This window comes from Lissotriton helveticus, chromosome 9 (assembly GCF_964261635.1).
Source record: "Lissotriton helveticus chromosome 9, aLisHel1.1, whole genome shotgun sequence".
NCBI classification, from domain to species: domain Eukaryota; kingdom Metazoa; phylum Chordata; class Amphibia; order Caudata; family Salamandridae; genus Lissotriton; species Lissotriton helveticus.
The window spans coordinates 332,402,230-332,427,662 of record NC_136070.1 but is presented as its reverse complement, the minus strand read 5'-3'; the positions used below and the strand labels follow the sequence as shown (position 1 = coordinate 332,427,662).

At 48.2% G+C, this 25,433-nt stretch overlaps 1 protein-coding gene across 1 annotated transcript in view; it reads left to right on the top strand.

The window, feature by feature from the left end:
• Positions 1 to 25,433, top strand: part of EFCAB11 (EF-hand calcium binding domain 11) — a 418,365-nt gene that overhangs the window by 19,996 nt on the left and 372,936 nt on the right. The window lies entirely within an intron of this gene.

Sequence of the window (25,433 nt, the reverse complement as noted above, 5' to 3'; positions counted from 1 at the left end):
AGAGTAAGGCAGATTTCTTTTGTAATACATTTTACGCTTTTAGTGCACTGATTGTTTTTAAAAATAAATTAATTAAACAAATTTAAGGCTTGTCGAGGCTAGACCTATTGCTTTGCCAATTTTTTTTTTTTTACCAAGATGAGTGCTTAGATGTTTGGAAGACTGCATTGGGTGCTACTGTGACTGAGAGACACACAATAGTAGAACAGACTGAATCAGGAAACTTACAAACAGCTGATATGCCCCAATACTTGAGGGATACCAGGATACATTAGTCCAAGGGGAGAGGGTGTTCTGTTACCACAGGCAATGCAGATTATCCACTAGATTTATAGATCTCAATTCACCAAAATGCTAGGGGTAGCTAAAGTGACATCACACACCACCTGTGCCACACCCACACACTCTCTCAAAGAAATTACAGACTTGAACTCTGACCCCAGTACTCATGTATACCTCAGCAGTCTTCTAGTTACCATTAAAGGTATATAGGAAGAAACTGTCGTTACAAATACAAAATTTAAACAGTGTTCGGTGACTGAGTGACTGATGCGAGGCACTGCCTGTTTTTCACAATTTTTTTGAGCAACTTTCAGTACATTTAGCACGTCGCCGTTTTCAGAGAAGATTGAGTGCTCGGTGGATGCTTCAAAATTGTAGTCCTACCACCTATGTTTGAGGAATGTCCCGGTTTTGTTTTTCTAAGTCTGGTCACCTTATCTTAGAGCCTTCTTAAATCTTCATGACCGCTCTAGGCCAGAGTTAGCAATGCAAATGCCAATGATATAAAAAAGGGGATGGTCAAGGGTAGAAGCTGCTATCTCAAATTGAAGTCTATTGTTAGACCTGGTCCTTGCCAAATATTGTAGGCCTCCTGTCCTGATAGGTAAATAAACAGAAGCACCGCTTTACAAATAAACAGCCTCCATTCCGGCTGGAGACATAGCTGAATCTGCTAATACTTCTAATGCAAAGACCATAGTGATTATGAACATCTCTGGTTTAAATCTGGACATAAAATCTCAGCCTTGAAATCATCCATCAAAGGTTGACAAACTATGCAGCGTCAAGCTTGGCAATATCTCCTGTTATCCGTGCCTAGTGACGATTCATTCACATAGTTCTAAAACCGTGATTACGTGCTGTTTTTAATGTAAATTACCCCTTATCTTACATTTTATGATCTCTTTATCATAGAGCCAGTGATCTTCTATGAAAGCCCCTTTGGCAGGGTGTGCCCAGACGTGGGTCCCTTGCTCATTTTGCCACTGGATCCAAGCTAGCCTGGCTGATGAGGGGTGTTACCCCGAAACCAGTCCCAAGATGCTTGTTTCCTCTCCAGAGAAGACCTGGCTTGGCAGTAGGGGCTGGACTGTTCCCGTGAGGCACAGGGTCAAGACTGATTTGCACATAGCTGGGTCTGAGCTAGGGTGGCGAAGTGAGCTAAAGATCGAGGATTGATTCAACCCAGATCTGTAACTGGGGGTGAGTGTCTGAAACGTTTCAGCACTCCGGCCATCATCTCCTTGCATTTGCTTCATTAATAACTTCCTCACATACCTCGTCCTCATACACACTGTAGCATTCAGGACTTGGAAACACCCTAAGCTCTGATGGAGAGAAAATGCTTCTCAGTGTATAGTAATCAGCATTTAAACCTAAGCATTTTTGGGTGCCCTGTGGACTGGCAGTCGCCAGCTTAACAATGCGCATCCTTTCCTACCGATATCTAACAAAGTACCTCAAAATATTTATGCCACAATGAATCTGAGTCACCACAGTTTACTTCTACATAAAAAAAACGGCCTAGCAGAGTGTGACGGCATCAAACCCTGCCTAGCTTTGGATCAGTAGAATTTGTATTTTTGTATTGCTTTTTAAGCGAATGATAATATAACAGAAAGAAAACATCATTTAACGAACAAAGCGGCACCGCTGAGTCATCATGGAAAGTATACATGCAAGAATATCTTCCGTCTGCCTTCGTGGCTATGGGGCTTTCCCAGCTACTGACACTAGTGCAGCTCCCTTTGGTGTCATTACCCAAATACCCATAGTGCATAAGGCCGTGCAACCCTTTTAGCTCTACAAAAGGCCGGTCCATATTTTTAGAAGTATCATTATAAGTGCTTACTGGAACGGAGCATTATAAGGGTGCATGCACGCCAAACTTGAGGAATTCAGAAAAGAACAAGTGAGAAATAATATAGGTGTGCTCCAGACTATTCAAAAATGTTGGAACCGGCTATTTCGGGTAGGCTAAGGCTGACGCCAAAGCCAGGCCGAAACCACCATACCAGTCAGGGCAAGGAAGTCACACGCCAAGATAACCCCTGCTCACCCTCTAGGTAGCTTGGCACGAGCAGTCTAGGCTAAACTCGGAGGCGATGTGTAAAGCATTTGCGCCAGCGCACAACAGCAACAACATACTAGGTACACCACAAAAGAGACTCCACACAAGGTTATATTAAAATAACTTTTGTATTGTCAAAACATATCAGATAGAAATTACACATGTACATTGTGCCAACTGGCACGGCAATATTCACAAGGGATTATTTACAAGACAGGGCCACATGGGCCACTGTCTGAATCAACACTTTGCAGATATAGAAATACTTGTCAGCAATTAGAATAAAAGTATATAAACTTCACTGTAACACCAAGTAACAGTTATAGATCACGTCCAGTAACTACTGGGGACAGGTAAGTACCACCTACGCAACCCTAAACCCCTTAGGAGACTGTCGCGCAGGGGACCAGGACCTCACTAGGACCACCTGTACTAAAAGAATAACCACCTAAGTATCACACAGCATTTAGGGGTCTAAGAAAGAACACATTACCCATGATGTTGAAACACATTCAGAGGAGTAGTAAAGGAAAACCACCTAAGTAGCACACAGCGTTTTAGGGGTCTAAGAAAGGACACATTACCCATGATGCATAAATATACATTCAGAGGAGTAGTAAAGAGAAACACATAATGTATAAACCTACACATTCAGCGGTGTTAAGAATAAAGCACATGATGCAATAAAATTACATTCAGAGGTACCAGAATAATACAGTAGCACAATAGTCACATGATGTCTAAAAACATTCAGAGGTGCAGGAATAAGACATGATGCAAGAAATCACATTCAGAGGTACAAGAACCATACAATTGCGCAAAACCTACATAAGCCACCATCTGTGGCAGTCCCTAGGCCAACTGGCCTTGTTGGGGCTAGAACGCCCCGAGTCTCAATGTCAGGGGCCTAAACGATGCAGGGGCCCACTACTTGCTGGGCACCTGTGAAGCGCACAAAACCTAAACGGTGCAGCTGCCCACTAATTGCTGGGAGCTTCATACTGCGACAGGGTCCTTACGGACCCTCAGGCGCAAACTGCGCCCACGCTGGAGCCACACAGGCTCTACAAACACCTACGCCCACGTTGGAGCCACACAGGCTCTGGCATGACACTGCGCAACGTTGGAGCCACCCAGGCTCTGCCACCACACTGCGCCGAACGCGGGAGCCTTCTGGGGCTCTTAACCAACCATGGTGCTTTCACTGGCACCAGCACTACACAAGCCCAGGAGGGGACGGGCATCGACAATATGCCCCGAGGTGTCCCAGGAGCCATCTAGACTCCTTGACCAAATATGGCCTGCGTTGGAGCCTCTCAGGGCTCGTTGGGAAGTCACCCACTCCGTCGGTGTCCCACTGGGGGGGGCTCAGAATTCCGACATGCCCGCTGCGCCTCCTGGGGCTCTCAAAATAAAATATGGGCGTTGGGGCCTCAGGCTCCGTTGAAACCTGGGGGCGGCCCACTGTCAGCTGGGGCCGCCCTACCTCCACTCCCGCCCAGGTGCCGCTCTCCGGCTTCTCTGCTGGGTGGCGGCTCACTCTCGCCGCCTGCGGTGGGGGCCGGCACCGACCATGTACCTCGCGCCCCCTCCGCTCTGCTCACTCGGGGCTCCCTCAGCACACGGGAGCCCCAGCAGCCATTTCTCGGCCCGCCTTCCAAGCGCAGCAGCTCCGGTCTCCCTCTCCTCACGGGAGACCGGACGGGCACACCATGGCTTCCCCCCAGCCGGGGGAGGCGAGAACGACGTCCTCCTCACTTCTCCCGGGGCTCCCTGCCGAGGTGCACCTCCATCACGGCTCTCGGCGGCCCCTCCACTCACCGGGGCACGGTCAGATGCCTCCCAGCTCCCGCCACGGCTTCTCAGGAGCGGAACTTGCTTCGGGGGCTGGGCCAATCCCAGCACGGCCCTGCGGCGGCTCCGCTGACGTCAGCGCTTCCTGGGCCAATCAGGACGCGACTTCCTCGTTGAGCCCTCCGCTAAGGCCCAATCCGTGCGCGGCTTTCCCGGATCAGCCGCCAATCAGCAGGCAGTCCCTTCGGTGCAATCTTCGTGGCTTTGGAGCTGCGGCGGTGATCTCCCAGGCAGATGCAAGCCCCGGGCCGCGGCAATCACGGCGTGGGAAGCGAGGTGGGCACTCGCTAGGGCAAATAAAGCGCTCCCAGCGCTAATGGCCAGAATAAGCGCTCCCCAGCGCTAAAGCCCCTCTCAAAGTCCAGGATCATCCAGAGATGGAGCAAGCAGCTCCTAAGAACCAGGGAAAGGTCCATCAGGTGCCCAGGGGCTGGGAAGAGCCCAGGGATCCCCTGAGCCCAAGCAGCAGCAGCCCCTGGCAGATTCAAGTTGAAAACCAGAACAAATTGGAAGGGAACACAGCCCCTTCTTATACACAGAAAAGGCTTTGAAGTCTTTTGAAGTCTTTGTGTAAGCGAGCCCTAAGCCCTGGGTGTATCTGGTTTTCCTCTCCTGTCAGCCTCAGGTCAGAGGTGACAGGGGGCCATCCGGAGGGAGAGGCAGCAGGGTGGGCTGACAGGCACAGCCTGGCACCCCCAGAGCTCTTCCCTCCCATCCGTGACAGCAGATGGGGGCCTTTCATCTACGGCTGACTCAGACCCCCCTCCTCCAGGGCCCTGCAGACCCCGTCCTACTCACCAGACAGTCCATCCACCAGCAGGCCCAGGCTCATCAGCCAATCACGTGCCAGCAGACACTACACAATTATGCCAACTTCTAAAAGTGGCGCTTCTAGACTAGACACAGCCATGCCGCATATACCATTCTGCAGCATTCCTTCTCACGAGTTCATACATCTCAAACTCGACCCTGCACTCCCCATGCATCAGGAATCTACCATGGGCATACATATTCCCCATTCATTCCTATGGGAGGGCAGGTCACTCACCATCCATACACAGAGAGCACACACACTTTACACTGTACCACAGTGAAAAAGTACGCAGAGGCCTAAAATCACCAATCCAGGTTCCAAAAACAGGCCAGGAGAAAGCAAAAAGTCACGGGGTGAACCTGCCCAAAGGACCGGGTCCAACAGTGACGTATATTAAAATTGTTCCAGCCCTGGTTAGCACCCGATGGAAGAAAATAAGCAAAGAGCATTGGAGGATTCGTTTTCACGTCAAAGACTGTTTATGAGAGTTATTGATATGAAAGAGTTAATATACATCAAGTGACTATTAGACATGAGGTCATGTTATGGGGATTCACGCATGTGTTGATTTTGAGATTAAATGAAGGTGCAAATTATTTGTAAGCACACGATTTAGGATATGGGTGGTATTGTTTTAAACTAGGAGTTTCGGTGGGGCGGGCACATGTAGACGCAATACGTGCTAATCATGGTGTTTGTAGGTGGGGCTGGTAACGTAGTCTTTAAGTTAGTGAGTGAGCATTGGGTGGTTATTCAGTTATTTTGTACGTGCATGGGAAGAACAAGGCGCTTGCAAAAGAAGAATACATCAGGTATGTAAGAGCTTATATAAAAGATAATGGGAGAAGTGACAAGTATGGGGTGTGGAGGTGAGTTTACAAACAGCGATGAGCGTACTATATGAGTTTGGTGGTAATATGGGGTTGTTTGGTGCCGAGTAATTTGGGTTAAAAACGTGGGGCGCGTTAATAATGACACAAGTACAAACATATTTTTTGTTTTTGATGTTACACGGGTGGGAGCATAGGGGTGGATTAATAATGCACACTATGTTTCAGTTTATTGCGGGGTTATTTAAGATGATTTTTCCATGTTATTGTTATATGATTAAATCAGTGATTGGATGTTATTATTATTATTATGATCTTGTGGCTGACGGACGCATATATATCTTTTACATACTACAGATACCCCTGAAGAAGGTTTAAAATAAAACAAAATGTATTGGGTGTAGAGATCGTAAATAGAAGAACTCGGAAATTTGTTTAACTGTTCTAGAATAGGCCTGGATGGGCAATTTTGGAATAAGCAACATGCATAATATTGTGGATTTCCGAGTCTTTGGCGTGATGGGTTAACTGTGAATAAAAGCATGATTAACAAGAATTAAGACTTGATTACTGTGGTTTAAGTGGTTGAAATTCAAAGACTAGTGCATAAGGCTGTGCAACCCTTTCGGATCTACAAAAGGCGGTTCCTTATTTTTGGATGTATCATTATAAATGCTTACTGGAACAGAGCATTATAAGGGTGCATGCACGCCGAACTTGATGAATTCATAAAAGAACAAGTGAGAAATAATATGGGTGTGCTCCAGGCTATTAAAAAAATTACCCATATTTTGCCATATTTTTTTGGGGCATTCCCTTGTCTTATAAATTATTTCCTCCTTAGCAGTGCAAAAGTCCATGGTTCTGAACCAGTACTGGTTAGTTTGGTTCAGGAGTCCCCTCTAGAAGGGGCCCCTGAGTGCAGGGAATAATAAACCTGACACTGGAATCAGCACAGATTTATTATTCTGAGATGTTTGATACCAAACATCCCAGAATTCAGTAAAACCATTATGGTGCTAGGAAACCTGTAATGATCAGTTTCTAGACCATATACTCTGGAGGGCTTTACTGGGCACTTATATAATAATTGCCTTGGATATTATAGGTTTTTGAGAAAGAACAATGGTTTTTGGTGGCCTAAAAAGGTCCTTGTGTATGTAAGAATTAATTCATGTTATTTGAATTAATCAAACCTGGGAGAAGGCGTTTTTGTAGGATAGCATATAAAAGGCTACTTTATTCTATTTGTAAACATATATTTTTTAAACATATATTTTTCAGGTGCTCACATTGGTGACAAAGTGCATAGGGTGACTGAGTGAAAAATTACAATAAAAACTATATACAGATGTCACACAAACAAGGATGTATTCCACAGAAATATATACAATGAGGCAAAGGAATTTCCTTGGCAGGGTCGACGGCGTTTCGATCTATATCAATTTAGATCATCATCAGGACATAGTGAGCTTGTTTAGAGTGGTGGAATAAACTTTCATCCAACTAGACAAAGGGATAATTAATTTGATTGCCAAGTCTGAAAATTGGTATCTAGTGTCTTCCAACAATTGTATTTATTAATTTCCTAGGTATAGGTCTTAATGGCGGCCACAATTCAAATGTCGAAGTATCATTTGTCATGCAAGGCAGACGTTGAGGGTCTTGATTTCTTTATTCTAAAACCGTTATTTAAGCCTCGTCCCGGCAGGAGTTGATCACCGCGTCCGCGGGTACGATGAGTCTGCCTTGCTGTTCCGGTGTCTTGTGCGAGAAGCGTTTCATGCTCTTCCAGCATTTCTTCAGAGGCATCCTTTCAAGCATTGCGTGGAGCGCTGGTCTTTTTTAATCATTTACACCTGCCCCAGTGGGCGTTGGCTCCTGCCCCAGTGGGCGTTGGCTCAAAGGGCAGGAAGGTCGTGTTGCAGGTTTGAAATATGCAGCGCAGAGTATGAGTGACAATTTCCAGACCCACTGGGGTATTTGATTTTAATTTCGAACACTGACATTGTGTAGGAGCAGCTCACTGTAGCGTTATTGGCACTACTAATCCCAGAAGGCTCTGGGTGAGCCAACGCCCACTGGGGCAGGAGCCAACGCCCACTGGGGCGGGTGTAAATGATTGTTAAAGACCAGTGCTCCACGCAATGCTTGAAAGGATGCCTCTGAAGAAATGCTGGAAGAGCATGAAACACGTCAGGCACACTGATTTATTTGGACTTAGTTTCCTTCACTGGGCTGTTTTTCCTGCAAAATAAACGCGAAAAAATACCTACCTGCAAGTCTGGCTTTTCCAAAAAGGGTGCTTTTTGTTGTGAATATATATATATATATTTTTAATATCTGCCCATTCTCCGTAAAAGTAAATGGGGCTGAACTCCTATCGATTGGGATTTTGAAAGTGACACTCCCAATATGCCCTTTCAAGTACTGAATAAATGGAGTCCAAACCCATTTTAGAAGCCGTTAAAATATTACTGATTCCTAAAATGGGTTTAGTAAATAGCAAAAAACATTTCTGCGGGAATACACCGCTATTTGGACTGTTTGAGACCATAAAAATGTGTATAAAACTTGCTTCATATCTGCACAAGATCAGACAGTTTGGTGAAGCTGAGGAATCACAACTAAACGTGTTACTTGTTCCCAGGATCATGGCTTTTGCCACTAGATTGTGATGACTGAGCCAAAAGACTGGGTTCAGTCCTCAAAGACATAATCTCAAATGAGCTTGTGTTGGGTTCCAATCCAGTTTTATTATCACACACTACTACAAACTCTAAGCCGAATTCTGAATTCTTCCAATCTTGTAAAGATAATCAAAGACAGAAAATGAATGTCTACGATCACACAATTTAGTCCCATTCGGAGACCAGGATTAAAAATCATCCCCCCTGACTCCACAGTTACCAAAATTACCACTAGATCTCGGAGATCAATAAATGCAAACCCTTCCCACTCCCATCCCTCAACTATCCTTTTCAATCCAAATAACAGACTAACATATCCACTGCTCAAATTAATTTCATATTCCCCCTGAAAAATTCATCACTAATAATTTTTTGGTACTGGAGTAGCGTGCTACTTGCCTAAAATCGCTTCAACACCTCATTGTCAACAAGCGCTATATAAATACAAACCTTTGTCCTCCTCTATCCTTCTGCTATCATTCCAAATCCAAATAACTGGCTAACCTATCCACCACTTAAAATGTACTTGCATGTTTCACTATACTAATTCAACACTAATTCTCTATGGGTCCCGGAGTAGCGTGCTACTCGCCGAAAAAGCGATTCGACGCCTTGTCAGGGGTAGTAAGCGCTATATAAATGCAATTGCAATACAATACAATCAGGGGTAGCAAGTGCTATATAAATGCAAACCTTTTCCCTCTTCTATCCCTCCACTATCCTTCTCAATGCAAATAGCAGATTAACATCTCCACCTCTCAAATTAATTTCATATTTCACTATACTAATTCACCACTAATCCTTTATGGGCTCTGGAGTAGCGCGCTACTCGCCGAAAAAGTGCTTTGATGCCTCGTCAGGGGTAGTAAGCACTATATTAATGTAATTACAATACAGTACTGCATCACAAGGGGAGTTGATAATCCCCATTTTTAAAAAAAACGATTTTTATTGGTTTTGACAACAGTATAGTACGCCGTACTAGTAAGTATCAGAACAATCATACTCATTCGCATTCCCCAGGGTATTCCCAAGTTAAACAACATTTCTCCCCAGGAAAGTCCATTGTCTCATCAGCATATAGTTCTTCCCAGCCGTTCCAGTGCCATCCATGCGTGGATGCTGAATAAGTGTCCAGTGACAGCTATCCCCCCCGGCCCCAACCAATCTCGGTCCCCCTCAACCATTCCGCCCCCCTCCCTCATCTCCACTCTCCTCCCCACCCTCCTCCCCTCCAGGCATGTCATGGTATGTCCCCACTGGAACATGAGTGGGCCTATCTCCCTGAGCGAACCTAGCAGTGGGACCTATGATTGCGTTGTGGAATGAAACGTCTCACCCGCGGGTAGGGGCAGCAGTGTATCGTCGGCTCATGAGGAAGCCCCAGAGAGCACTGTGATATACTATAGTGGGCGTGCCTCAGTGCTATTCGTAGGGGCATCAACATCCCCATCCTCAGGGGGTGTAAGTTCCATGACCGGTCTTCCCCAGGCTCTCGTCCTCTCAAGCGCCTGTTCATTAGCCGTTCTGTGTGCAATTTGTAGTCGTACAGCACCCTCGCAGTCGGCCCACTTTTGAAATTCCCCCCTCCATTTATCCAAGCTGGGGCTCTTTTTCGCTTTCCACTGGGAGGTTATAGTTCTCTTGGCTAGTAGGAACCCCAGGACAATACATTTACTAGTGATCTTGTTCTTTGAGGTGTGGGGGAACCAATGGAGGATACAATGTGCCATGGAGGGTTGTAGGTCCCTTTCCGTTACATCCATCAACAGGGTCGTCACCCCCTTCCAAAAAGAGTCAAGAGACGGGTAATCCCATACCATATGCTTGAAGTCAGCTTTAGTCATTGCGCACCTTGGGCAGGATTCTGGCTGGGTTGGAAAGTATTTATGTAAATAGACCGGTGTTAAGTATGCCCTATGTAGGATGTGAAAATGCACTAGCTGGAAACGCGCATTTCGCATGCTTTTCCAGGCCCTCCCACTATTCCATCCCATGCCATGTCTGGTATGTCCTTCCCTGTGTCAGTTTCCCACTTCATCTTTAGGGTTATCAATGGGGTTAGGGCTTCCTGTGTAATGCGCCTATATAAGCATGTTACTGCCTTGACCGTGCCCGCGGCAACCACAACGTATTGGCAACCCATGGAGGTAGGTGGTTCCGCAAGGCCCGCCTTCCAGTGTTTTCAGACCGCTGTCATGAGCGCAGTGTGTAGCAAAAAGTCACCCCCCGGTAGTTCATAGCGGTCTCGGAGGTCCTCAAACTGTATTAGGGCGCCGTCCTGATACAGGTCACCTATCGTCGATAATCCCTGTTGTTCCCAGGTCTCCAACCGCTGCCAGGAGCCCCCATGTGACAAAGCCCAGCACATCTTCAACGGTATATCAGGGGCGTAAGGGGTCCCTATATTCCCTCTTCGCAGATATCTATTCCAGCATTTGCGGGCCGTGGCAAATTCCCGGGTGAGGTGCATGTCCCCGAGCGGGAGTTGCAATACTATGCGAGATAGCACCAATAGGGGACCGACAGTTCGCCTGATTCCCCCTCACCCCTAGTGGCCCTCGCTACCCACTGTGTGAGCCATTGGAGTTGGGCTGCTATGTAATACGTTTCGTAGTCTGGGACCGCGAGTCCTCCCTCCGCTCGGGGCCTCATGAGCGTGCCGAGTGCCACCCTGCGCCTGCCCATACTCCACAGATAAGAGCTGATCATCGCCCTAAGCCTCTTAAAATAGACTGCCGGGATCCAGATCGGGAGGGCCTGAAAGAAGTATAATAACCGCGGAAGGGTCACCATTTTGAGCAGCGCCACGCGTCCCGGTACCGACAATGGTAAGGTACCCCAAAAGTCAAAGTTAGCCCTGGCTCCCCTGATTGCCTTCCCGATGTTCCCTTCGAGTATATCTTCCTGCTCGTGGTATATCACCGTGCCCAAGTAGGGTAGACATCTCTCCTCTCAGTTCACCCCGTCAATGCTCTGAGGGCGAATTCTTCCTTTGCGCACCGGGAAGAGGCACGACTTCGTCCAATTGACTTTTAAGCTAGCTACTGCGCTCAGGGCTCGAAGCAGGGCCTTCACTCCCTTGCTTGTATCTGCCAGGAACATTAGGAGGTCATCCGCATAAAGGCAATATGGTGAATCTGACCATAAACGTCTAGGCCCTGGTACGCCCGCCCCAATCGAGCATGTGCCGCCAGGGGCTCCACTGCCATAGCGAATAGCAATGGGGAGAGGGGACACCCTTGCCGCGTGCCCCTCCCCACCTTGCATGCCTCGGAAATCATCCCTCCTGTCCTAACTCTGGCAGTTGAATCTGCGTCTAGCAGAGCCGTCCACCGTACAAAGTCAGGACCAATTACATGAAATAGGTACTCCCACTCGAGACTGTCAAAGGCATTTTCGATGTCGACTGCGAATACAGCCGCAGTATCCTCCTCATAGGAATCGGCCTCCAATATATGCAGGAGCCTTCGTATATTAAGCGCTGTGTTGCGGGCTGGGATGACCCCAGATTGATCGGCATGTATTAGGGTGGGCATGTGAGGAAGCAGCCGAGTTGCCAGTATCTTGCTCAGGATTTTGTAGTCTAAGTTAAGCATAGACAGCGGGCGGTAAGCCGTTCTATCCCAAGGTTGTTTGCCCGGCTTTAGTAAAGGGATAATGATCGCCTCCCTGGTGGAGTCCGGCAATCTACCTACTTCCTTGGCTTCATTATATAGGTTCGCGAGTCAAGGGACAAGGAGGTCGATGTAGGTGGGATAAAACTCTGCTGGGAGGCCATCAGAGCTCGGTGTTTTGGGAATGGGCCATACTTTTGATGGCTCCCCGCAACTCCTGCACTTCAAATGTTCCGCCCCAACAGTTTTGCGTCCTCTTCACTCAGATCTGGCAGGTTCAGTCCCTCTGTAAAGCTCTGTAAGTCCTTCGCAGACGGGAGCACACGGCTGCGATAAAGCTCCGTGTAGTAGTAAAAAAACAACTTGTTTATCCCCTGCTGATCAAAGCGGGCCATCCCCTTCTGGTCTCTCAGCTCCAGTATGACTGAGCCGGATTGGCCAACCAGGCCAGAAGGGCCCCTGATTTCTTGTTCCGAGTGCGCCAGAGTGATGTATTTTTTGTAATCGAAGCATCGCAGACGCTCTACATTCGCCGCCACTGCTTCTTTGGCTTCTAATATTTCATCTTGCTTAGCTAAATTTTCTGGGCGCTCCTTCTCCAGGGTGCGCAAACGATCGTCATCCCTTTGGATGTCTTGTAGGAGGGCCTTCCGAGTCCCAGCCATTGCCGAAATGCATCTCCCTCGCACAACGGTTTTACAGGCGTCCCATTCCACAGTCACATCCCCCGCAGTCCCCTCATTGAACTGGAAATATTCTGCAATAGTCGTAGCAATGGTGGTACGGAAGACTGGATCATCAAGTGCTTCCGTTCGCAATCTCCAGGTCGGGATTCTGGGGTGCAACCGCGACCATCCCAACTGGATCAGCAACGGATTATGGTCAGAGATAGTTCTAGTGAGATACTCGCTAGTGCAAATCGCTCTGTGCACCTCTGGGGAGCATAAGAAGGCATCCAGATGGACGTGCAATTCGCGCAGAGCAGAGAAAAAGGAATAATCCTTAATCAATGGGTGCTGGGCCCGCCAAGTGTCTACTAAACCCCACGTCTGCTGCCAGGTAGAGCGCGCCACTGCTAGTTTGTGCGCGGGTGCATTCGGGAGGGGGGATGTCCAAGTCAATATCCGTAACACAATTAAAATCACACCCAAGTAACAGTGGCCCTGCAAGGACTGTCGCTAGCTTGTGTGATAGGAGGGAGAAAAAGGCAGGTTGGTCCACATTAAGTGCATATAGACTTCCCAGCGTTAGGTCTCTGCCATCTAGCTTCCCCTGGATCACCACGTATCTGCCCTCTGGATCAATCAATTGTGTCGTGCATTGGAAGGGAACCCCAGCTCTGATCCAAATTAATACCCCCCTCGCAAATGCAGAGTATGTAGTGTAATAGACCTGACCCCTCCAATGACGTTGTAAAGCTTTCCCTTCTTTCGCCGTGAGGTGAGTTTCCTGGAGGAATGTGATGTGTATGCCCCTACGAGTTAAGAATGAGTGTATCTTGTGGCGCCGATTCATAGTGTGCATACCCCGTATATTCCAAGTGAGACATGTGTAGCCTAATGCAGGTCCCGTTGCTTCCAATGATATATAGACAATGTTCCAAGTCTCCTACCCCCATGACATACCTGGCTCCCCCAAACAAACCCTATAAGTAAAACATCCCCAACTCCCCCTCCCCAGGACAGGCACTCAATGAAGCAACCCCATCCAAACAACGGAAATGTGCTTAGAAATCTACCCAGTTAAAGCTGCTTGGACCGTCAACCCGATGGCTCCAGAGATCGTCCCAACCCCCTCATCCCCCATAGATCAACACCTCCATCCAGGACACCCCACATGTTTCTTGTGGTGCGCCCAGTCAGCCCGCCCCCATACAGGTAAGAGGCCTCATGGCCCAACAGGCAGCGCAGATACCTCGGGAATTCAGCCTCACTGTTCCTGGTGTTCCCTCATCCAAACACCCCATCTGCCGTTTGTGGGGTAACCACTGGTAGATCTGCATCCGAGAGCCCATGGTGACTGCTTGAACTGGGGCTCTCCGCTCCACTCTTTTGTGCGCTCCAAATTGTTACTGGCTGGGCTAAGAGCCCCGTGGCTGATGGCTGCCACTGCTAATACCGCCTTGTCCCGCTCCTGGCGCCAGTCTGTGGGAGTAACGGGCCTCTGTGTCGGCAGTGTAGCGGGGGAGCGGTGGTGAGTCTGCAGTTGGCGAACACGCGCCAGGCTCCCCTCCAGCCAGTCCCAGGCGGCCTGTGGCGTGAGGAAGAAGTGCCTACCCCCGTCAGCAGTCACTCGCAGCCGGGCCGGGAACAGCATTGCATAAGGGAGATGAATTTGACGCAATTTCCGTTTAACTGCTAAGAATGAGGCTCTTTGGCGCTGTACCTCGCTGGTATAGTCCGGGAAGATCATCACTTTGCTGTTCCCAATTCGCAAGTTCTGCAGCTCTCTGGCCCTCTGCAGGATGAAATCACGGTTGTGGTAGTGGAGAAGTCTCACCACCATCGGGCGGGGTGGGACCCCAGGTCTGGTGGGCGAGCCGGAACCCTATGCGCACGCTCCAGCGCATAAAATGGGGATAGGCCCTCCTGCGCCACCTCCGGTTTTATTCATGTCTCCAAAAATTTAACCGCATCCGATCCCTCCTCTCGCTCTGGTACTCCCACTAAGCTAACACATGGACCCTCTGCACCACCTCATTCAGCGTCTTTTGTAGGGCAGTGACCGGCTCAGGGACGTCCTTCATGGTGGTCTCGTTAGTCGCCACTCGCTCCTTGAGTTTTCGATGGTCATCCTTTAGCAGGGAAAGGTCCGAGCCAATGGCATCCATTCTCTTCTCCAAAGCCTCCCTCGAGGCTAAGATGGCCTGCATAATGTCACCCATTGAGGGGTCCCGAGGTCGTGTAGGCGCACTACCCCCAGGTGTAGATTCCTCCTCCTCCATGGTTCCTCGACCTGCAACACCTCAAAACCTTTCCTCTTGGACACTCTTCTCATTCTGAGGATCACAGATGGCCGTAGTTTGCCAACCCAGCGGAGTTAATGCTCTCACTTCTCCCCGGGCGGGCAGTCTGGTGTCTCTCCGCAGGCCCAAGCAGTCCTGTACTGGGTACTCCACTGGGTGTTCTCCTCCAGCTCTCAGTGCAGGCAACCCGGAAGCACGCCAGCGACCAGAGACCCCAAATGTTCCACGTCTCGAAATAGCTACGTCCCTCAGCTCCACACTGCATTTTAATTCTGCCAACGTTCCTCAGAGCATGCCAGCCATAAAGATCTTGTGATTTCCCTCATTTTAAGTCACTCGAGGGAGTCTCCTGCACCCTCAAACCAGAGCACCTCCTCAGATTATCACCCCCGATCTCCTATTCACCGTGGCTCCTAGAGAGGCACAGAGCGCATCATGCTCCTCCAGTGTCTACACAATCTGCACCCAGAGCCATACTCCGCCGCACAGATACAAGCCGCCATGAGGTTTTTCACGAAAAGCACACATGCAGTGATGAGCCGTAAAGCCCGTCTGCCTTCTCCCCTCTCTAGTCTCAGGGTAGCCTCCAGCACTCCCCCGCGTGCTCCATCCATAATTCAGGGGTTGCTGTCCTTTAGACGCCAAACCGCCTCTTCCCCAACCCCAGCGAAATGGGCGCCAACTCACATCCCGGGTGCTGCCATTTTGGGGTCAGGCACAGCTCAGCCGAGCAGCACAGGCGGACCAAGCGATCAACTTCAAGTTCTCCCCACCTGTGGTAGACGCCAGTGCCTTCCGCCTGCCATTTGGGTACCGTTGGCACGATCAGGGCTCTCCCAGTACCCTTCTCATGGCGGCAGGCGCCTCCCGGTCAGGCATTACTCTCGCCACCGCCGGCCGCCATTTTGAGCCCCCGAGTCACGGGCCTCACCAAGCGCGGGGAAAAAGATCCTTTATTCTGGTTGTAGCGCTCGTTAGCGTTTTCCGCGCCACCCGTTGCGGTACCCAGGCTTTCCGCTCCACAGACCGGGGTCGGGGGCCCGGTATCAATGCCAGGATCAATGCAGGAGATGGGTGGCCGCGGAGGAGCTCCGGAGACCGCTGCCGCCTACATCGGCGTCCAAGCCTAACCCCCCCCCCCACCCCCCCCCCCGAGTTGATAATCCCCATGTACTGACAATTTCTGGCTTACCCAGGCCCCATCCCACTCAGACGTGGTCCCCAAGAATGCCACCTTAGTTCCCTCAGGATCTGACCCCCCAACCAATTGAGCAGGAGTGTCATGTATCCTGTGACAGTTAGTATGAAATGCTGGGCGCTCTCAGACCACATGAAGGAATGTCCCAGTATCCCATTCACGTCAAACACACATAGCAGTGTTTTGGCTTTGCCCGTTCTATGGAGGTGTTCCTGAGTAAAATAAATTGTATGAAAGTATTTCAACTTAATGAGACAGAGCCTGGCCAGAATGACCAATTCTCTTGCGGCATCTGATAAGGTAACATCACCAGCATTCTACCAGCGCTGTTGTGCTAGCGTCTTTCATTTTAAAACCTCCCGTTTTTCATCTATTTTAATATATTTTCTATTTGCCCTGGTTTTAATTGTGTGCTCGCGCTCCCCCCCGCCCACTTACTTGCATTATAACATTGGTGAAAACCACCGCCGTTTGAGCGGGTCCGGTTCCGGGGATTTTCATTTTCGCTCGCCATCTTGGGAGCGAAGGGGTCATTCTTGGGGGCCATTTTCGAGCGTTCTAGCGCTCTGGCGAAGCGTGATACGCCTACTTAAGGCGCACTACTCCGAGCGCAGCGGTGACGCGCAGCGGGTGCGCCTTCCCTGTGCCTGAGTCCTGCCAGAGTCCTGCCCGTCTGCACCTGTCAGCGCTAAGGTGGCGCGGGTCGCGGCAGGACCCTTAGCTTTTCGTCATTATGTCGCCTACTATTACATATCTAAGAGAGGAACTGCTGGACATTAGGGGTCGGGTTACTAATTGCGGCCATACCCCTGTTGGCCCGCTATGTGGTCCGTACCGGTGCACATGTGGTGGCTGGTCCTTGGATACTCCTGCCCCTATCCGAGCGGCGGAGACGCCACGTTCTCACAAGAGCTCGACAGGATTGCGTGAACTCACCATTTGGAATCTAAATGTTAGATCATTGGTCAAACACCATCAGGAGATATATGATCTTATCAAGGACGAGTCCCCTGATTTGTTCTTTTTGACAGAAACCTGGCTGCAGGATACGGATACTTCTATCCTGAACCTGGCCTTTCCCCCAGAATATTCCATCTACACGTTGAATCGGGCTACTAGGGGGGGAGGGGATTGCGTTGGCCACCAAGTCTTGTTATCCGTGCGAGTGGAAAGTTTTAAAAATCCCGGGTTGTGAGAGCGCTCTCTTCAAAGTTTCGATTAGTAATCACTTTACCTTCTCTGGTATTCTAATTTATCGCCCTCCGGGTTGTGATTCTGCTTTCAGGGCTGCTCTCCCTGATTTAATTAGCACTGTGACACTAGGATGTGCTAACTTCAATATTATCGGGGATCTTAATCTCCATTTCGATTGTCCGACTGCCCCTTCTATCAGCAGCATTCTGGCCGATTTAGAGGCCCTGCAACTTACCCAGCTGGTCACATCTCCCACACATATGGGAGGGCATATCCTTGATCCTTTTTTACCAACTTAGAGGGGGTTAGAGCTCTATGCCCTACTCAGATCGCCTGGACAGACCGTATGTTGGTGAAAATGCTATGTCCCATTCATGAGTCTCCTTTTAAACCGCAGGAAAGAACAGAACTTAGGCGACACTGGAACAAACTGAGATTGGAGGATCTCTACCATCTGCTGGAAGAGGCTCCGTTGGGCCCCTTAACAGATGTGGAACGTGGTTATGATCTCTTCTGTGAGTGGATTACCCACGCTCTTGATTCACTGATTCCCATGGTTTGGTCTAGGTGTCGCACAAAAGAGCCCAGCCCCTGGTATGATAGCTCTCTAGCGCTTCTTAAAAAGCCTGTAGACAGGCTGAGAGGGAGTGGCGAAAATCGTATGATCCGAGGAAAAAGGCATGCTACCTCGCCAAAATCAAAATATACCATAGGGCAGTGTGTAGAACACGTGCAACCTTTTACGCCCAAGAATTCCAGAATAGCTCTAATCCATCGAAACTCATCTTTAAGGTGCTAAAGGACCTGATGGCTAAAAGAGCAACGGCGGCGGAAATCTGTTCGGACTCCCACTGTGAGGACCTGGCCTCCTTTTTTCTCGAAAGTTCAAGCCATCTATCGAACTTTTCCGAAGGGCACTCACATCTCGGAGCCAGTCAGCTGTAGTCTGGGTGGATGCGAGTCTCTCACTACTCTGCCCTTTTTATCAACTGAGGCCTTTAACACCTTGAGCCTCAAAATCAAATCGGGTTCCCCTGCAGATCCGATGGAACCGGCTCAGCTCAGGAATATGTCCCCGCTATGCCGTCCTCCGGTGCTTTCTTTGATTAACCTGTCTTTATCTTCAGGTGTAGTTCCCACTAGGTGGAAACAGGCCGTAGTCACACCGATCCTGAAGAAGGCGACCCTAGACCCCCTCAAACCTGAGAACTACCGCCCTATTTCCCTTCTACCTTGGGCTGCGAAAGTAACTGAGGCCCATGTGAACGGAATTCTTTCTGACCATCTTACTAGGGCTAACATCCTTGATCCCACCCAGAACGGGTTCCGTTCTGGCCACAGCACGGAGACTGCCCTACTCTCTATGGTTGAACACCTGCGTTCTGTGCTTGATGAGGGTCGGACGGCGGCACTATTGCTATTAGATCTATGTGCCGCATTCAACACGATCTCGCACAGGATTTTGCTTCAGCGCCTGGAAGAAGTAGGTGTCACGGGTTCTGCCCTATGTTAGTTTCGTTCATTTCTTGCCGAACGGTCTTTCAAGGTTGCGATTCCGCCCTGCCAGTCTAAATCTTATCCGTTGGAACTGGGTGTCCTACAGGGCTCTTCGTTAAGCCCCACTCTATTTAACCTTTACGTGAGGCCGCTGGCTGCGGTCGTCAAGCAGTGGGGCCTGATGATGGTCTCATATGCAGACGACACGCAGCTGGCGGTCACGTTGAGTGGGGACTCTGACATGGAGGCTCCCAGGTTCCGTGACGGACTACGAGCAGTGGCTAACTGGATGAATTCCAACTGTCTCCAGTTAAATGCCAAAAAGACCGAGGTCATGGTGGTCGGCAAGCAGGCGGAGCTATGGGGGGGACAGGTGGTGGCCTCCTGAACTGGGTGTGACCCCTTCTCCAGTATCGGAGATAAAAAATCTTGGGGTTTGGCTGGATCCGACTCTTAGTTTCATCTGCCATACTAGGAAGGTGGCGGCTACCTGCTACGGCATTATCAGAGGTTTAAGACCTATCATGACATTTTTCGACGCACCCACTAGGCAGCTAGTGGTCCAAGCGTCAGTGTTGTCCCGGCTGGATTATGCTAGCTCGCTTTTGGTGGGGATTAATCAGTCGGAACTCACCCGGCTACAGCGAGTTCAAAACGCTGCAGCCAGAGTGGTGATTGGTCTGCCAAGGCAGTGTTCTGTTTCAAACGCGTTGCGCTCTCCACTGGCTTCCTGTGAACCAGAGGATCAAATTCAAGGTTTTATGCCTTGCTTTCAAAATCCTCAAGGGTTCATCTCCCAAATATTGAAGAATTTGTTGAGGCCATATGTACCCTCACGAACCCTCAGATCCCTGGGCCAAAACCTGGCAGCGGTTCCGCGCTTCAGGCTGAGCAGAGTCGGCGGTCGCTCTTTTCGGGTGTTAGCGGCGAAGTTCTGGAACTCTCTCCTCCCTCACATCTGGGCCCTTGAAGATCTCTTGCTGTTTAGACGGGCTATCAAGACTATTTTATTTGTGTAGTTTATTTTAATCTGTTCTTTGTTGCTCCATTTGTCTGGCCTTTTAACAGTGTTGTGTTTCGGGTGCCTTGCAAAGCGCCGGGACGCCCCTTTGCTGGGGCAGCTGAGCGCGGTATAAGTTTGATAACATAACATCTTTGCCTCCATCCCTTCTTCCATCTCTCTCTTCTTAAAGGGCCTAGATCTATTTCCCTTTAAAATTTAGCACCACTATAGCTGTATTTAATCTAGATATAATTTTCTTTCCTCATCAGCTTGTCTGCATGAGGACAAGCTTCGGCTCGAAGGGATTGTATTCCAGAATGGCAGTAACGTAGTTTGGAGGCTTCAAGGGCATGACGAATCTGTAGGTATTTAAAGAATTGCGATTTGTGTAACCCAGATTCCTCCCGTAATTGACTGAGTATTTTAATGCATGAGGTTTCCCAAATATCTGCCACCTTGGATATTCTGATGGTGTCCCAACTGTAAAAAACGGTCCCACCACCGGGAGCTATTTACCATGTCACAAGGCGGTCTCTCCAGTTATCCTGCAGTGCTTTTTAACATAAGGGGGGAGAAAAAGGGGGGAGAGCGGACATCCCTTTCTCATGCCTCACTGTTTCCTGTGTCGATGTGGCCCTGTTAACACTTACCATTGCCCATGGTCAGTTGTATAGCAATCACATGTAAGCTTTAAACATTGGGCTGAGATTCATTTTGTTGAGAACCTTATGCAAAAAGAACCATGCTACTGAGTCCAGTGCTTTCTCAAAGTCAATCGAGGATAGCACCTTTGTGTCTTTGGATTGTTCCTTATTGGCCAGCGTCAGCTGCAAAACTCTGATGCAGTGCCTTGTTTCCCTGCCCAGCATAAATCTGCTTTGGTCCCAGTGTACCTGGGATCTAATCACCCCCACAGGATTGCCAAGCATTTAATTTCCATTGTGACCAGTGCCACCCCCACCTCTCCGTCGCACAGTCATTGAAGCAGGGGAGGAATTTGAGAGTCATCTCAGGGGTATCTGAGAGTAAGCAATGTCGGTGAGCATTATCGCAGTGTTGTAAATTGGCAGCGATCGGGGTTAGCATTTAGCTGAATCCATCTTGTTTTTTGGCAGCCATCTTGTCTGCCATGTGCTACCACGTGCTCACCATGTACTCTGTCCTACCTTACTGTTGTTTGCTCTTGTATTCTGCCTAGGAACAAACTATATTTAGCTTCTTCCAGTCTGCACATGCTCAGTTGAGCTTGCAGCTTCCATGCAGCTGCCTTTAGTTTGCAACTGTCAGGCTGTGTTTACAAGAATTAGCAACTGTTAGCTCCTCCCTCTTGTTGACTGTACATTTTCTGTATGATCTTATATGTACCTAAAACCTTCTTCTTGTACTTGTACCACCTTCTTTTGAGCCCTGTGTGGGTATAAAAGGACCATGCTCCTTCTGTTCAGTGTGCTACTTCATACACTATTGAAGAGTGTTGTGTGAATGCAGTTCCACCTCATGAGGTTAATAAAGTTTGTATTTTATATTCCAGTTTCCGTGCCAACTTCTATCCTGTTGGTCTGAGGACTTGAGCAGAGAAGGGTGAACCCCTAGCACTGGTAGGCCTTGCTGAGGCCCACCACCACAAATTGGCGCCCAACCAGTGGGGCTCATTGGCGACTCGGATGCCATAAGGAGTGGTCGAAACGAAGGATTGGAATCTCGCTACGGATGATCATTGCCCGAGGAGACCCGCGTCTTGGCAAACCACAGCGTTTTTCCTCTCTTTCTGATCTGACCATCCAGGTGGTGCCGGTCCTCAACTGAGATCTCTTCTGTTGATTCGCAGTGCAGTGACCGTTTGGTCGATTTAAGAACTTGGCAGTTGGAATCTGGACACCAATGGATTGGTAAGCGTTGTTTTGATGCAACACTTGCTGTTGGTTTGATGCCTGGGATTGGTAAGGTCGTTTTGCGACGCTTGCTGTGGCTTTGGAATTTGTCTTGGCCAATTTGGGAATTGTAAGTGATTGTTATATAAATTGCAATTGATATAGGCAGGTAATGAGGAGAATTTTCTCTGTTTTGAATTGATTGGAACGGCGCACCGTACAAGCGTACTTTAAGCGCTACTTTGTGTATAATACTGCATATTCTGCACTATTTTTGGCATGCCTGTTTCTAGCACACGTCATAGGATGTGTTGCTTTTGTAGTGGTACCAGTGTGAGACTTGATGAAGCACAACCGCCCCGCCGGAGGGGACGCCTAATAGGGACATGTATGTTAAATATGGTATTTCTTCTATAATGTACAGCACGTTATGGAATAAATATACTAGTAAGGATCCTGAGTTGCGTTGGCCTATGCATGGGTCATTTGATTTACGAAAGATTCAGTATGTGGAACTATGTATGTTTAAGCGAAAGACTAGGCAAGATATGTTTGACTGTATACGAATGTGGGAGAAAGAAGTGCGTGAACGAATGAAGCGTGAACAAGCCTTGATTGAAAAAGAACAGCGAAAGAACATATATGCAAAAGCGTTAGAAATGAAAAATAAAGAAATGAAAGAACTAAAAGGGAGAGGATAGGGATCGCCTTTTACAGGTAACTGGCCAATACGCTGTTCGGCGATCCCTCTATTCTATCCTTAATAAACCGCAAGATGATTTCTTGTTATTAGATCGTTATCCGCCTCCATATATTTTTCCTTCTGCTCCTCGTGATTAAGATGAAGACTCTTCTGCAAAAAAGGAGAAAGCACGGGAAACTCGTTCTATGTTGTCCGCTGAGTGTGCGTCAGAGCTTAGATCTGTTGCTCGTAAAGCCGTTCGTAGTGTTGCCCCTGCTTCTGAACTCTTAGATGACATGAAAGGTTGGCAGGAAAGGGAGCAAATATATTTTACTGAGGTATTTGCCGCAGAGGTCCTTGAGCGGTTTAGGAAACATTCTGATGAATTGAAGCCAGATGATGTAGCAAGCGACTGTAAGCAAATGTGTGATGGTCTTTTTGTCTTTTCTCAGGTGGCTAACTCAATCAGACGTTTGGTTAAACTGCGTGCTGAAGCAGTCCGTTTGCGAGAAGAGAAAAAGGCAGCAGAGGCAGCTGCACAAACATCTCAGATCAGCGTGATACAGGCTTCTACTTCTGAAACAGATAAGAATGTAGTAGTTCATGTGAGGCCTAATGCGGGAAGCCGCACCTTTGTATGTTCCTCCTAGAGGCGAGGGAACAGATGATAATAAGGATTCCGTTGATGCAAAGGGTTATTTGGTTTATAATTGGGTTTACACTCCTTGGAATAGAGCGGATGTCATGGCTCTTAAAACTGCATTACCTGATCCACGGAAAAATCCAGCAGCTTTTTATGAGGAAGTTGAGGGTGCTATTAGCTCTTGTACTATGACTCTGCCTGATATTGACCTGTTTTTTGGATTGATATTACCCCCTGATATGTGGAGAACTGTTTGTAAAGTTGATGATCGTGCGACTTTTGGGGCATTATGGAAAGATTTAGAACGACTGGATGTAGAAAGGGAACCCGCACAGAAACCGTGTTGGTTAATTTTAGATCTTCCCGCAGCTATATTAGTAAAGTTAAAGACGATTATTCCCCCTAAAAAGATAGATTGGACTGTCTTCGCTTCTTGCAAGCAAAAAGCAGATGAATCGGTTTCTGACTTCTTTACACGCTTTGAGGAGGCATTCCACGATTTTAGTGGCCAGTCATTGACGGATGCAGGGCTCGACAAATCCACTCGCCCGCTCGCATTTGCGAGGGAGAATGGATGAGGACGAGCTATTTTTAGGTCCTACTCGCCCTTTCTGGCGAGTAGGAAATAAAACTAACTTTTGTCCTCTGTCTTTAAAAACAGAGCAAAAGTGACAAGATAACACAATTTAAAGGCATTTTTATTGCTCAAAAAGGAAATGAGCAATAAACAGGCCTTTAAATCTTGTTATCTTGTCACTTTTGCTCCGTTTTCAGAGACGGAGGTCAAGTGGGTTGGAGTCAGGTCGAGGGGATTTTCCATGGTACTAGACCTGCAGGACTAGTACCATTTTTCGGATTTGTCGAGCCCTGGGATGACACAGGCAGGCATCTGTTCATCGATAAATATGTCGCAAGCCTGTTGCCAGGAATAGCTAGTCGCCTAAAGGCCAGTGAGAGTTTATGGACTACCTCTTCTCCGGTTTCTCTTTTGACTATGGCTCAGTACTATGAACGACAGGAGTTAGAAGCGAAGGGCAGTGAGGATAAGAAGACTAAAGAGTTAAAAACGAAGGTTATGTTGGCTCAGGCATATGGTCCGCCTTCTAGAGGTAATGATAGAGGTGGACGTGGATCTTATGGTTCATCTTTTTCTTCTTATACTCGTTCGAATTTGTCTGTTGACCAGTGTGCGTACTGCAGTAAATTTGGACACTGGGCTTCTGATTGTCCACCATTGCGTGCTCAGCAGTATCCACGTGGATGGGGACAAACGAGAAATCGCTTAGGATATTCAGGGCCTAGAGGAAGCACAGATTATCGTGCTAGGTTTGATGCTAATACACGTGGACAGGATGGGTTTAACACTTTTGATAGACTAAATCAATATCAAATGTCCGATTATGTGCCGTCTGATTTTAAAGATTCTGCTTATGCACAGGATTGCCTAGGATGGGGTAAGGAATCAGTTGAAGTTCCAGTATATCAGAAGGGTCCCTATGTTACAGCACATGTTTTGGGTTCTACTGATCAGTTTCTGGTTGATACAGGAGCTACTCGTAGTGCCTTATCTAAACACTTGGTTCCAAGGGTTCCCCTGTGTGGCTTAACTATTACTTCAATAGGTTTCGATGGAACACCTTCCCTCAGCCCACTGTCACAACCACTTGCATTCCATGTTAACAAATTTACTGCCCCATGTCCATTTTTGCTTTCTCCGAACACACCGGACAATATTGTGGGTCTTGATATGCTCAAACATTTCAGGGCTACGATACGATGTTCTCCGGAAGGAGTACGTGTTATTTTAAATGACAAATACCCCGTGATTGAGATATCTTGTCTTGTTAAATTGGACATTGCATTAGCTTCACTCCCTAGTACTTTGTCGGCTACTTCAGACACAGATGTAGGGCAAATGGTTATTCCACCAGTACATATTAGTGTCAAGGAGGTCTCTTCATTGCCACAATTGCCTCAGTATAAAATTTCTCAAGAAGGCGAAGAAGCACTTATACGCATTGTCCATGATTTGATTAAAGTGGGAGTTGTGGAAGAAGTTCCTTATAATGTTTGCAACAGTCCTATTCTTCCTATTTTGAAAAAAGACACTGACACTAGGATTTACAGATTCATCATTGATTTGCCAGAAGTTAACAAGATTGTAGTACTGCAATACCCTGTGGTTTCTGACATAACGAGACTGCTTACCTTAGTTCCTCCGA